The sequence below is a fragment of the Glycine max genome, chromosome 1 (assembly GCF_000004515.6).
Source record: "Glycine max cultivar Williams 82 chromosome 1, Glycine_max_v4.0, whole genome shotgun sequence".
NCBI classification, from domain to species: domain Eukaryota; kingdom Viridiplantae; phylum Streptophyta; class Magnoliopsida; order Fabales; family Fabaceae; genus Glycine; species Glycine max.
In genome coordinates, this window is record NC_016088.4 from 40,762,824 (window position 1) to 40,778,621 (window position 15,798).

General features: G+C 35.7%; 1 pseudogene; it reads right to left on the minus strand.

Annotated features, from left to right (window-relative positions):
- Nucleotides 1–1,544: 1,544 nt before the first annotated feature.
- Nucleotides 1,545–10,637, minus strand: LOC100788900 (thylakoid ADP,ATP carrier protein, chloroplastic-like; annotated as a pseudogene).
- Between the last annotated feature and the right edge of the window lie 5,161 nt (nt 10,638–15,798).

Below are 15,798 nucleotides of genomic sequence, written 5' to 3' on the forward strand. Positions count from 1 at the left end.
GAGGGAGTGAATTGCATCTCTTGCAATTGAGTGAGGAACAGTGTGTGTTCCAACATTGGTAAGATATCACCATTTGTTGCTTTAGCATAACATACTTCAGATAGCAAAGAAGTGTATTTCTAATTGACAAATTGATGAGAAGTTTTATAAATTACAATTTTTATACTTAATAGTTTTTTAGGTACACAAGTGAAGATGACAATATATATTATATTTACAATTATAATTAAATTTGAAAATTTAGAAACGTTAAAAGGCTGAAAAATAATTAGGGTATCCAAAAAAACTATTAGTTATTAAATAATGACAAAAATATAAAAAGCGAAGTAGACTTCATTTGAAATTTAGGTCAATGTTAGAATCCAATTGCAATGTATGAGACTTGAGTCCTATATTAAAAATATGGATTCTGATGTAAAATTTATAAAAGCCTTGGACTCTCCACTTCATTTGAAATTTATGTCAATGTTAAAATCCAATTGCAAGGCATGAGACTTGAGTCCCATATTGAAAACACAGGTGTAGAATTTATAAAGCCTTGTACTCCAACTAAAACAATTAGCTTCTGTGATGTGATTCTCTCAAGATTCTTATTAATTGATATCAGAACCTTCCATCATGTCTCTCAGTTACAAACGAACCACATGAGTGGTCATGCTGGCTTTGCAATGTTTCACTTGGAACTAGTCAAAGGGGCTAGTGCACAACGAGTATGGGACTTGAATCCCACATTGAAATATGAAATTTTAACGTGAGATTTATAAGGTATTGGGCAATCCAACTACAACTGAGACCGAAAGAATCAGACAGCATCTCATCTTTGTATGAGAATGTTGGCTTCCATACACAATTCATTTTTTCTCATAATATCTCTGTCATATCACCCAGCTTATTTCACTCACATTTCTGTCTTTTTCTTATCTCTATTACATTGAACGAATTGTAAAAAACTTATGTATGGGTATATTAATCCTATTTAGATAGTACCATTACCATGTATTCAAAAGTAAAAGGTTATATGTGCATATGGTCAGTGTGATTGGTACATGGCACTGTGCTATGCTAGAATTGCTCTATTCATATGAGGAATGTCATCAACACATTCTTTTCAACATATTATCCTAGGGTGAATTTGATATGAGTCACACTACATAGAAAATGGACCGAAGTTATTCAGTGAGACTCAGCATAAAAGTCATCCTACAATAGTGTGTTGGAAAAGTTTGTCAGAAAGTATCTTCTTTGACATCTCTGTTTATATTGCCATTCAGTTTGGCAAAATCCCTACAAAAAATTACTGCTAAAATACATTCAACAAAAGAATATGGTATTACAGTAACTAGCACATTGTGTCTTGCAAAATTTAGAGCCCCAAGATACCAAATATTGGCTGCTGGTATATACTCATAACTGTTGACAGTGGCTATCTATAAAGCAATTCCCGCTAATACTGGATAGAACTGCTGAAGCATTAGTTCCACAAAATTCTAGGGGGGAAAGAATGGGTAAAACAACATGAATCTTAGGTTCACTGTCATTGACTATTATTGGGGTTTCTTTTGTTTGTTGCGGTTTTCCTCAGTAATTGTTTGAAATTCTTTCTCACTAGCGGCAATTAGACGTTCGACAATGTCATATGTAGTAAGCATGATACTGTAGAGATAAACAAGGACTGAATCAAGTTACAAATCATAATCAACTTCAAATTAAAATAAATGACCGTGATGAGCTATATTTATTATATCTGTGTATGTTTAGTGGCATAGAGGCAGTAGCAATCTCAAATAAACACACTAATTTTAATGGAATTTATGATCTCCAGCAAAAATACTGAATGTCACAAGAAAGAAAATAAGAATCAACAAAGTGTAGTTTCGCTAGGCACAGTGCAAAGATTGAAAACTTAATAACCAGAAATAGAAGATCACAAGTACCTGCTGTTTGGTAAATTTTTCAAAGCGTAGGGCACAAATCCCAGATACAAGCCAATAATTCCATCCCCTACCACAATACCTGCATCAATAAAATAATTAATTTGGAAATAGTGCATAACTATTGAAACAACAAAGCTTAAAGAATCCACATCTTTTACATAAATTCCCATAAATCAAACCACCACAGACTTGGGAGTATAAAATTCAAGTTTTTTTCATTTTTAGGCAAATTGCTCAAACTAGGTCCCTTTTAGAAACTAATTCCCAAAAGGGGGCTGTTTTAAAACTTTTTTCAGGGGGGGTCTGTTTCTGAAGGGGACTCGCCAGTGGAGTTGGCGAGTTGCTGTCCACGTGGCGGGTCCCGCCACTCGTACTGGCGAAATGCTTTTTTACAGAAATTTTTTTTTAAACTTCAAACGGGTATAACTTTTGATAGGAATGTCCGTTTGAGGCCCATAACATGTCAAAATGCTCGAAATTGAATGAAGAATCCCTTGGAAAATTCCCGAAATCATTTTCCCAAAAAATGCCTCTAAGTAGCTCAAAAATAGGATTTAAGATTAAAAAAATGGGTGGTTGAATCTTAGAGGCATTTTTTGGGAAAATGAGTTGACCAAATTCCCTTTGGGAATTTGCCAAGGGATTCTTCATTCAATTTCGAGCATTTTGACATATTATGGGCCTCAAACGGACATTCCTATCAAAAGTTATACCCGTTTGAAGTTAAAAAAATTTTTTCCGTAAAAAAACATTTCGCCAGTACAAGTGGCGGGACCCGTCACGTGGATAGCAACTCGCCAACTCCACTGTCGAGTCCACCAAGCGCCGCCACGTGTCCAACTCGCCAACTCCACTGGCGAGTCCCCTTCAGAAACAGACTCCCCTGGAAAAAGTTTCAAAACAGCCCCCTTTTGGGAATTAGTTTCTAAAAGGGACCTAGTTTGAGCAATTTGCCTCATTTTTACTTTTTGCCACATCATTGACCAATCACCCATCAGAAAAAGATTAACAACTTGATTGAAACCACTATGTTTGCATTCCTAACTTGAAATGACATCTAAGACTGTCTTATAAGGCGCAGCCTTCAATTGCATCTGTCTTCGCACTGTATCCAGAGGATAGCATGTAAGTGTGGCAAGTGATGCAAAAAACACAGCAGTGAGTAGAGATGTTTCAGGTCTCTTTTGATATTTCTCTGGCAACGACTTCTTTAATCTATTATCCATAGAAGGTTATCAATGTCTGTCCAATATCCAATGTTCTTATATGATAAAAGATTACTAATGAACTCACAAATCAAAAACACAAAAGTTCACTGCAATATATGGAGCTATTCCAATCAGAGAAGGCCCAAGGCCATAGTAGAAAGATGCAAATCCTTCCTCTCTTAGCATGCTCAAGGCAACCTAGAAAAGCCATAACATGGTTCATTAGCAGATGAAGATCTAGTGAAAAAACCTAAAAACGTCAATTTATATACCTCTGACATTGTTCGATAACCAGGTTCAACAACTAATCGTAATCACAGGACATCTAATGGGTAAGTTATCTACATAGACATATACAAAGTTAGACACATATATTGAAATTTAGATGAGACATTAAAAGGATTAATATACAAACAAGAAATTGCCCATAATTGTTAAACAAAAGGTTTAATCCCCTGCAATGAAACATAATAACATCATGAAAGCAACTGCAAGTTATACAAGGCTGGGCGTCATAATGAATTACTTACAAAAGTTGATATCATGTCAGCAAAAGTACCTGCTGCAAGTCTTCCCACAACAGAGAGCTCACCATCATTTCCCTTGAATATTTTCTATAAATCCAAAAGTATAACTTAGACATGAACATGCAATCTTGGGGAAAAGAAATTCACGAAAGATAGTTTAACAGTCAACCTTGTAAATTTCATATGCAAAAAGCTGGACAGCACTATAAGGTATAACCCGAATCAACTGCAACATTAAAAGTGGAAACAGTAAAACAAATGAAAAGACTAGTCAACATAATAAGGAGATATACATACAGAAATACCAATTACCAATAAATCCATTCCTGATTATAAAGACCTGGGGGAGGTTGCCCTTCCAATAACCTTTGATGCCTTCTTCCTTCCCTATTACAGTTATGGCCTGTAAGTCATGTCAACATAAGCTCCAAGAAAAAATTCATAGCCAATGTCCTGATCATTCACCAGAGAGCCCAGTGCATCTAATATGGTCATAAACATGATCACCAAGCAAAGAAATTGGAGAGGCTGTTAAACTATGCATTTAGTATGAGATATATAAATTCTTAATCAGAGAAGGTAATTAGTCATAGAGATTCAACAAAGCTAGGCATTGGCTATCAACTTCCAAACACAACCCCGACCTTATATCCAAGCTTGGGATTGAGACCAACTATGCAAAGATTTGCAACAAAGCACAACACAGGAAGGTAATTAATTAGTGACTTAAGAAAACATTTTATTAGTTGGAAGTTCTCAAGCACACAATTTGACAATTTCCTTTCTAATAAACAGCTACAATTGAAATTACACTTTCAATGGAAAAGGAGAGAACACCCTCTAAATAATTTGAAATCTCATTATATAATTTGTTTACAAATACTCGTACTTAATTGAGGTCGAGTACTGTTGTAGCATAACTAGTAAAAGCCTATTTCATGAAGACTTATACCAATTAGACTTGCAAAACAATAAGAATCCTAATATATTCCAACAACTACAATCATCATGCTACACATTGAAGATGAAACAGCCTAAAACAAACCCCACAAATTATCAATCAACAACCAAATTATTAAACATTTACAAACACGACAATCACCAAATCACACTGTCCCACATTTAATAATAGACTCCAAAGGATGATAACACGTCCAATATTTTAACATCAGTGGTCAGAGCATAAGCCAGCTACTCCACATTTTGTTCTCAAAATTTCCTTTACAAATCTCAAAAGATAGCAAACAAAACAAACATAAAGATGACATTCTGTTATCACTTTCTGTTTTCACTTTATTTCTTGTTTTCTCAATTTCCCACTGTTTTGTTGTTGTTTTTTCATCTTTTCGACTATAAATTTCAGAAAACAAGAAACAAAGCAATAACACAAAAGAAAATTACACCAAAACGACAACTACAATAATCAGTAAAAAATAAAAAGAAGAGACATGTCCCCATTCTCCATGTCAAAATCCATTAACAATAGAAGCACTAATATATATATATATATATATATATATATATATATATATATATATATAATTAAAGCATGATTCAATTTCATGGTCAACCTAAGCATATTTTTAACAATTTTATCCTCAGAAAAAACAAACTAAGCATAATTTTAAATTGGATATCACAAAAACGTGAGCATTATAAAATTCAACCACAGTGACGTAAATATTATATATATATATATATATATATATATATATATATATATATATATATATATATATATATAAAATAGAACCAAACACAGCAAAAGAAGTTGTGAATAGTTAATTACCTCAATGAAACCAATCGCCTTCTTCGCGCTTTCGTCTTCAACTCGCACGCTGTGAGTCTGCAAATAGGCAACGTCATTTTGACCGAACTTTCAGACACTGAAAGTGCATGTTTGATTTGCGAGTGAATAGGCAATTTAGTCCCTGAGATTGTACCCATTTTGCATATTAGTCCCCAACTTAATATTAAATTCAAAATAGTCTCTATCTTTACAAAAGTGTTGCAAAATAGTCATTCCGTTAAATTTTAAAGTAACGCCGTTAGTGAGGTCAATTTTAGTGCCACGTGGACTATCCAACGTGGCACTAAAGGATGACGTGGCATGACACGTGGATGTGTCTCCTAAAAGATGCCACATCATTTGATGATAACAAAATGAGTAAATAGGCAATTTAGTCCCTGACTTTGTACCCCTGTTGCATATTAGTCCCTAACTTAATGAAAAATTCAAAATAGTCCCTATCTTTTGCATAAGTGTTGCAAAATAGTCCCTAACTTAAAAGATGCCAGAAATCGTGCTTAAAGTGTCCATGTATTGCAAAGGTTGTGCCTAACACAATTTCTGGTGGCACAGATTCCTCATTGAATTCCTTGTCATCTTTTGATTCCTCTGATTTTTTCTCTTCTTCTTTCTTTTCTTCTTCATTTGCTTTTTTCTCCTCCACTTTGTTTTCCTCTGATTTTTCTCTTCCTATTCAAAACACACACAAAAAAAATCAGAACTCGGAATGATATATTGATGGTAATTGAAGAAAAAAAAAGAGGAAAAGAGAATGGTTATGCAGACCTCGCCCATTGGTGTTGACGGCTACAGAGATAAGGTTGTTGCTGTGGATTTTTGGTTCTTTTTATTTATGCAAGTGTGTGTGGGTTCTTTTTCGTATATATGCCTCAATTGGTTCAGAACCATCAAATTTGAAGAAGCCACTCATTTTATCATCATCAAATGATGTGGCACTAAAATTGACCTCACTAACAACATTACTTTAAAATTTAACGAAAGGACTATTTTGCAATACTTATGCAAAAGATAGGGACTATTTTGAATTTTCATTAAGTTAGGGACTAATATGCAACAGGGGTACAAAGTCAGGGACTAAATTGTCTATTTACTCGTTTTGTTATCATCAAATGACGTGGCATCTTTTAAGAGGCACATCCACGTGTCATGCCACGTCATCCTTTAGTGCCACGTTGGATAGTCCACGTGGCACTAAAATTGACATCATTAACGGTGTTACTTTAAAATTTAACGGAAGGACTATTTTGCAACACTTTTGCAAAGATAGGGACTATTTTGAATTTAATATTAAGTTAGGGATTAATATGCAAAATGGATACAATCTCAAGGACTAAATTGCCTATTCACTCGTAGGAAAAATAATAACAAATACAAAAATTTAATATACGTCCACAAAATCTTCTCAAAAGAATCTCTCTATTACAAAAATGATTACAATATTGTAACTCACACCAACCAAATAATGTATCATTCTAGAAACCCGAGTATCTCACTCAATTGTTACAAGAAATGATAACACTGACATTAAAGTGACTTTGTTTCACAATCTCTCTTCTCACACATCTCTCCATGTGTTGTGTTTCTCCACTAAATCTCTCCTATGTTTATAATGAAGAATGTCACCAACTATAATAAATAATCTCTCTTAGAAGTGGAAACAAAAACAACTTTCAATGCATTTATTCAATTAAAGTTCATCTAGTAAAATGTAATTTATCACTTTGCATTTAAACCACCTAAACCTTAGTGATAAAAAAATTCAATTTCCAATGTGCATGTATCTTATCTTTTGTTTGAAACTCTACAATTCTCCCTCTCAAGGCAAAAGAGAAATATTCTTCAATTAATTTGAAAGTGAACAAACTCCCTCTCTAATGGAAGTATCTCCCAACACTTCTACAACGTTAGAAAATTTCACTTTCTTCTTCACTTTGCTATCACGGTTCCTCTTCAAGGTTTGTCCATCCAAATAGAAAATATTACCTTTATTTTTCTCTCCTCGTAACACCAAGTGTCTCCCCTTGTATACCTTCCATCCCCACTTTAAACCAACATATGTGTACCCTCGTGATGTCTTATCCCCCATCTTGAATCTTTGTGTGCTCCCAACTATAGCTTTGATAACACTGTTAGGTAATCAACAGTCCCTCAAATAAAATTATCCACACCCACAAAGGATTGTGAGAACACATCAAAGATTACACCATAGGAAAAATAATAACAAATAAAGGAATTTAACGTGGTTCGACACCTCTTGCCTACGTCCATGAAATCGTCTCAAAAGGTATTTCCCTATCACAAAAATGATCACAAGATAGTAACTCACCCCCAAATAGTGTATCACTCTGCAAATCCAAGTACCTCACTCAATAGTTACAAGAAATGATAACACTCTCACACAAAGATATGTTTCTCTCTACAAAGTGACTTTGTTTTAGAATCTTTCTTCTCACAGACTCTTTCTTCATGTGTTGTGTTTCTCCACTAAATCTCTTCTCTATATATAGTGAAGATTGCCAGCAACTATAATAAATAAAGTCTCTTGGAAGTTGAAACAAAAACAACTTTCAATGCATCTATTCAACTAAGGTTCATCTAGTAAAATGTAATCTTTTACTTTGCATTCAAACCACCTAAACCTTAGTGATAAAAAATTCAATTTCCAATATGCATGCACCGTATCTTTTGGCTTGAAACTCTACCGAAAAGAGGATAAGTTGGTTGGTGCGGCTGAGAGAGAGGTTAGCGCCAATTTTAAAGTATGAATGAAAGAAGAAAGATGGAGAAGGGAACGTTTTTTCTATTGTTTCCCATTTTCATTCTTTGTTTCAGTTTTTTTTTCTCTTAAGACATTTTTCACATCATACCATCTTTTTTTGCCTTTCCTTATTGTTTTTGTGTGAGAAACTATAGTGAGAGTGAGCGAGAATTTAATGCGTGCTTATATTTTTGTTTGGGTTATGCTAGTAGTGCTCTTGTTTAAAAAATCAAAACGAAAAAGTTTTATGGCAAATCATACAAGAGCACACTTTTTTTTACAATAAAATATTGGTATTATTCAAGTGAAACATAACTCACTACATCTTTATGAATAAATGCATTTTATACATAATTTAGATATTATTTTTTGGTATTATTTAATTTTATTTTAATTTCCTAAAATACTTGACGATGATAAGTTTATTGTTGTCATTCATCAGGGTTATTATATATTGTAAAGTTTGCACTCTTTTCAGACATTAATGAATGAAATCTATTTTTTTTTTGTTTATTTCTCTAGCATTTGTTTGTAGTTTTGATTATATTTTCTTGGGAGTAATGGTAGAGTAAAGTTAGCACTGTATCAAATGGTTCTTTGATTAACTTACTTTGCCTCCCCCACATGCAATCTCAATTACCAATGGCCACCACAACAACAATCCATGGAAGCCACATTCACATTTATACTACCCTCTTGAACTGTCACAACACACCACAAATTTCCATCACCAACCACCGTTGTCACCTTAGTGGTGGCCACCACAATAGTCTCTAACACCAAATTTTCCCTTTGTCAAACCCTTAACAATATGGTTCAAACCCATAGTGGCCTCCATCATCACCTACACACGATTAAAATTTTCCTTGTATCCCTATACCCTTTCTCCTTCTTCATCACACCATTTTTACTCCATTGCTTTTCTGCAACCTTAATACATCTCTCAGACCCTAACCACGACAACCATTTTCACTACTGCATAACCACAACTACAAGATGAAAATGTCCCAAATCCTTATACCTTCTCCCAACCACCATCGACACAGTACACTAACATTCTAAACCCTAGACAACCCCCAACCAATTTTCCTGCATATCCCCAATCTAATTTCACTCCATCCACACCATTATTTTTAGAATTTCAACCCTACTCTCTTTCTTTCCCCCCCTCTCAAAACCAAAACCCACCACCCTATTGGCAATAACCAAATGCTCGTCCCTTGCCTATATCCAACACTGTAAAAATTTGAACCCAACCTCAAATTCAAACAACTTTTGTCACACAATCCGTTAAACATGATAGAATATATGTAATTATTGTAAATTTTTTATATTTGGTAAATATCTTCCATATTACATTAGGCATTATTTAGCTGTAAATTAGTCAAAGACTCTCCTAAACTCTAGCCTAGCTTGTAGTCTTGACATCAAACTTATATTAATGTATATTTCGCAGACAAATGAATGAGAATAGCCATGGAACATATTTCCTTTATGGTATCAGCCTAGGTTTCCTCTCCTCTCCTCCACCTAGCCACCATTCCTACCACCTCTTTTTACTTTCTTCCACTCCCTTTCTCCCTATTTGTCGCACTTAATGGATGGCCAACCCAAATTTCACCCGAATTTAGCAATCACCAACGTGAAACAATTGATGTGGCCATGTAACAATTGATGTATGCCACTATATCATAAGACATTCTCAATTCAATACTTGTGATAGATGACTCGGTCGAGCAATGTTGGAAATGACTTGTTACTATTTTCCAAGACAACAAACACTCGAGGGTTGTCCACCTCAAAAACCAATTCTCAAACACGAATTTAGAGGATTTTTCTACGACCAAAGCCTGTTGCAACCGCCTCAAGCTTCTAGTCGATCAATTGGTGATTATTGATGCTCTGGTATGTAATACTCGTTTAGTCTTGAAGATGATTGCAAGACTAACCGATGCCTATGTTGGTTTTGTAACATACCTTTAACAACATGATCCCTTGCTGCCATTTGAAACTGTCAAGTCTAGATTGGAACCCAAAGAGCCAACAATTCTTCAACAACCTACTCATGAATCTAGCTCATCTTCTTCTACAGATGCCCTTGTTGCGAATTCCCAAAATTCTGATGATGATATGAATCACCAAAATGCCTCTCAAGGTAATCATAATCATCATAATAATAATTATAGTGGGAACAAGGGCAACAACAAGAAAAACAACAAAAATTCAGGTGGTTAGGACTTTGACAAAGGTGGTTGCGATGGCGGTGGCTCCAATGCGGACAACAACAATAGTCGGAGCTTCGGCAGGGTGCTGGCGGTGGCAGTCGCAGACAGTAGCAGCAATGGCAGACTCCTTGGCAATGAGTGTGGCAGCAAGGTGCTCCTTGGATTGTGGCGCCATGTCCATATCCCATATATAGTTGGGCCAGGCTCATAGAACTCAAAGGCCAGAATGGCTTGGTCTCCTTGGATCTAGACCATAGCAGGCAACATTTAACACTACCACACCCAGCCCTACGGATATCGAAGTAGCTATTTATACTCTAAGTCTTGCTCAACAAACCCGTCATGGTATATGGACATCGGAGCAGCATCTCATATGACTACCTCGCAAGGTAATCTCTCATCCTATTTTAATTTTAGCAAAAATAATGGTATAATTGTCAGAAATGATCAATCTATTCCTATTCGTGGTTTTGGTAGTGCTAATTTATCACCCTCACACTCTCGATTAGTGTTAAAAAATGTTCTTCATGCCCCTAACTTGATTAAAAACTTAGTTTCAGTTTGCAAATTTACTATCAATAACCAAGTTTTTGTTGAATTTGATTCATTTGGATTTTCTATGAAGGATTTTCAGACAAGGATGACATTGATGAGATGTAATAGTTGGGGCGAGCTCTATCCCATTACCACTACCATAAATCAAGCCAACTCACCTTCAACTTTTGCAGCTTTGTCCTCTTCTCTATGGCATCACCGTTTAGGTCACCTGAGAGATCCTGTTTTAGACTCTCTTAGGCGAAATAATTTGATTGAATATAATAAAACTAGAAAATCTCATGTTTGTCATTCTTGTTCTCTTGGTAAACATGTTAAATTGCCATTTATTGATTCTCATAACTCTACTTATATGCCATTTGATATTTTGCATAGTGATATATGGACATCTCCCGTTTTAAGTTCTGCTGGTCACAAATGTTATGCGCTCTATTTGGATGATTATTCAAAATTTTTATGGACTTTTCCTATTTCCAAAAAATCTCAAGTTTATTCTACTTTTATTACCTTTAGAGCCTATATCAAAACTCAATTCGAATGAGAATTAAAAAATATCCAATGTGACAATGGTAGAGAATATGACAATGGCCCCTTTTTTGAGTCTTTGTAAAGCTAATGGAATTTCTTTTCATTTTTCATGCCCTCATACTTCATCTAAAAATGGAAAAACCAAAAGAAAAAATTGTTTTATTAACAAGATTATTCGCACATTGTTAGCTCATGTCTCACTACCTCTCTTACTCTGGCACCATGCATTACAAATGCCAACATATCTCCTTAACATCTTACCAAGAAAAACTCTTGCCTATCAATCTCCTTTGAAAATTCTATACTGAAAAGACCTATCATACTCTTACTTACAAGTTTTTGATTGCTTATGTTATCCTCTTTTTCCTTCCACTACGATAAATAAGCTCCAACCTCGTTCCACACCTTTTGTCTTTCTAGGTTAACCATCAAATCATCAAGGTTACAAATGCTATGATTTATCCTCAAATAAAATCATCATTAGCTATCACGTATTATTTGATGAAAATCAATTCTCATTCTCAAAGTTTCATACTCCAACTTCCTCCATTTATGATTTCCTACATGGTGGACTTTCACCTTATGTGATCCATCATCTCCACAATCAAGCCACTCGTCAAACAAATGTGTCGGCCCAGAAAACTCAACCATCACCTCATCCAGCCCAATCAGCTCACCCATCTCCTCAGTCGACCCAGTTAGCTCACCATTCGCCTGGTGATGGTGTAGGTCAAAAGGTTGGCATGAATTGTGGAGAAAATTTTAGCCTGGTAGTCAAAATGGCAACCATTCACACAATGCTCAGTCTTGCTCTTTCTAAGGCATGGCCCATTCACCAGTTGGATGTCAAAAATGCATTCTTGCACAGTGAACTAAAAGAAACAGTGTACATGCATCAACCCTTAGGTTTCAAGGATCCGGATTGTCCTAATCATGTTTGTCTTTTGCAGAAATCATTATATGGGCTCAAGCAAGCTCCTAGAGCTTGGTATAAATGATTTGTTGATTATGTTTCTTCTATTGGGTTTTCTTAAAGCAAGTCTGATAACTCTTTTTTGATCTACTGGAACGATACTGCTATGGATTACATTCTTCTATATGTCGATGATATCATCTTAACTGCTTCTTTTGATACTCTTCGTAAGTTTATCATGACTCTCCTTAGCTTAGAATTTGCCATGAAAGACTTGGGTCCACTGAGTTACTTCTTGGGTATAGCTGTTACTCGTCATGCATGTGGCCTATTTTTATCTCTGAAAAAATAAGCAGAAGAAATCATCAAACGTGCTGGCATGTCCTCTTGTAAGCCTTGTCCTACTTCAGTTGATACTAAACCAAAACTCAGTGTTATGTCTAGCACTCCGTATAAGGATTTGTCTCACTACCACAGCCTTGCAGGAGCTTTATAGTATCTCACTTTCACGAGACCTAATATCACTTATGTAGTACAACAAATCTATTTATTTATGCATAATCCGATGGATAAACATATGCAAGCTCTCAAGCGCATCCTATGCTACATTCAGAGTACACTACATCATAGCCCTACATCTTTATCCTTCTTCGATAAGCTCTCTGATTTCTTATACAAATGCAGATTAGAGTGGATGCCCGGATACTAGGAGATTCACTTCTGGTTATTGTGTGTTTCTTGGAGGTAATTTGCTCTCATGGTCTTTCAAATGTCAAGCCACACTTTCTCTCTCTAGTGCTGAAGCAAAATGCGAAGGCATTGCTAATGTGGTTTCTGAGTCATGTTGGTTATGCAATCTTCTTCTGGAGCTGTCCTATTCAGAAGGCTACATTGGTTTACTGTTATAATGTTGGTGCAATATACCTTTCTAGAAATCCAGTTTAACATCAATGCACTAAACACATCAATATGGATATTCATTTTGTTCATGAGAAAGTTGCTCGTGGACAAGTACGTGTCCTACATGTCCCCTGGTACTATCAGATTACAAATATTTTTACAAAAGGACTTCATTTGGTGTTATTTTAGGATTTTATGGACAGTCTTAGTGTATGAGAACCTCGCTTCGATTGCAGGGGTGTGATAGAATATATGTAATTATTGTAAATATTTTATATTCGGTAAATGTCTTCCATATTACATTAGGCATTATTTAGCTGTAAATTAGTCAAAGACTATCCTAAACTCTAGCCTAGCTTGTAACCTTGACTTTAACTTGTATCAATGTATATTACACAGACAAAGGAATGAGAATAACCATAAAACATATTTCCTTTAAAACAAATAGTTCAAAAAATCCCTCCTCTTTCATCAAAACAGTTGCAAAACCATTAGCCTCACTGTGCCCACGATTGGCAACTCTTAGGTTGTTGTCCTCCTCCTCCGCAAGCGCTTCCACATTGTTTTCGATGCCTACTGCAAACTTGTCCACACTTTTGTCGTCTTCCTTTGCTCAAACTTTTATGATGTCGTCGTCCTGCTCCTCAAGACCATCCAAGATATCATCAAGGTCGTTTCCGGACAGTTCCTTGTCTTCATGAAAGTCACACTTTCCATCATCACACCTTACGCGCTCACGCACCGCATAGCAACACTCAAGCTCATTATCGTTGTGTGCGTAAAGTTTGTATGTCTCCTCATCTTCATCAGAATCCCAAACAACTTTGTCGACCCCAAGCTACTCATGCGACATGTGGTGGAGACTGCCTTGGTAGCCGCCACAATTACCCATGTCATCATGTGGTTCCATCTCAACCAAGTCCTCCTCAACCCTTGCATTTTGGAAAACAATTTGCAGCAAATTGTTTTTGTTTGGCTCTTGGGTTGGGTTTGCAAAAGTGATGCCCAATCCGCCAATAACACCTTCCACTATTTCTAATAGGTGTCATAATTCTCACTGTCGATTTCATTGTGACTTCCCAATTACCTTTAATCCTTATCGTTCAATTTATTTTTTCAAAACTTTAGCAACCATCACAACCACACACATGTCTCACCTCAAGTTTCACTTTCTATTTCTCCACATGGTTTCCAAAACCACTACGACACCAAGTTTCACACCTCCACATGCCCCTCCACTTTTTCGAAAACCACCTTCACCTTTTTTTCCCCAGACAACCATTACCATTCTTTTATAGTTAGATGCTTAAACGATATGCCTCCATCCAAACCATTCATCATTTTACAATCCCCAACTACCCTTTTAAACCAACCACATGCCCCTTTTTTTATGCACCTCTTATCCATTCATGCTTCCCTTAAAATTTCACCCTTTGATCCACTTTTTGACAAACCACATGGATCCACCCTTCATTTACATTTTGACCCGTTGATAGCTTAACCATTCTCTCTCCCTCTCTCTCTCTCTCTTTTTCTTTTAACCTTGACCAAGCCTAATTATATATTTATATTGCACCTAATTTCATCACTATCCCTCAAAATCCATTCACATTGCCCACTTTTATTAAGGACCTTGAGGACAAGGTCCAAGTGAAATCCATGATAATGATAGATGGGCCTAAGAGGTCCAAATAACTTTTATAGATTAGGTAATATAGATAATATCCTTTTAATGTTATTTAGTTTTATTTTAATTTTCTAATATACTTTATGATGACAACTGTATGGTTGTCATTCAATAGGAGTTATTGTATATTGTAAAGTTTTTTACTCCATTGAGGCATCAATGAATGAAATCTAAATTTTATGTTTATCTCTTTAGCTTTTATTTCTAGCTTTAATGGCATTTTCTTAATGGTAGAGTAGAATTAGCACTCTATCAGAATGTCTAAATGATAAAAGACTTCATCTAACCAGTATTTCTCATGAAAAATAAAAGTTAAGCCAGCTAGAGTGTGAGTTGATACATTCCCTTCTCTCTTAGTGAACACAAGAGATCGCGTCCAAGAACTCTTCTCCCAATTACTTTGCATTCATCCACGATGATGTTAAAGTAACATCTAACATTCTTGTCTTAGCTACGCCATTGATCATAAAGTGTCTTGCAATCAGTTTCAAAACTGCTTGGAACAAATATAAGTCATGAGCCATTTGGAGAGCCCAACGGAGGGCTAGAACTTCCCCTATTTCCAGGGGATAATGAACCTCAGAGTAATTTGTTGTTGCTGCCACTACTTCTCCATTTTGGTGTATGGCCACCAAACCCCATCTAGTACCCTCTACTGCCCGAATAGAGGCATCAAAATTAATATTGATGTAACCCAACTTAGGCCTTCCCCAAATAATAACTTGTACCGATGCTCGTGTGGCTCCAAAAAAT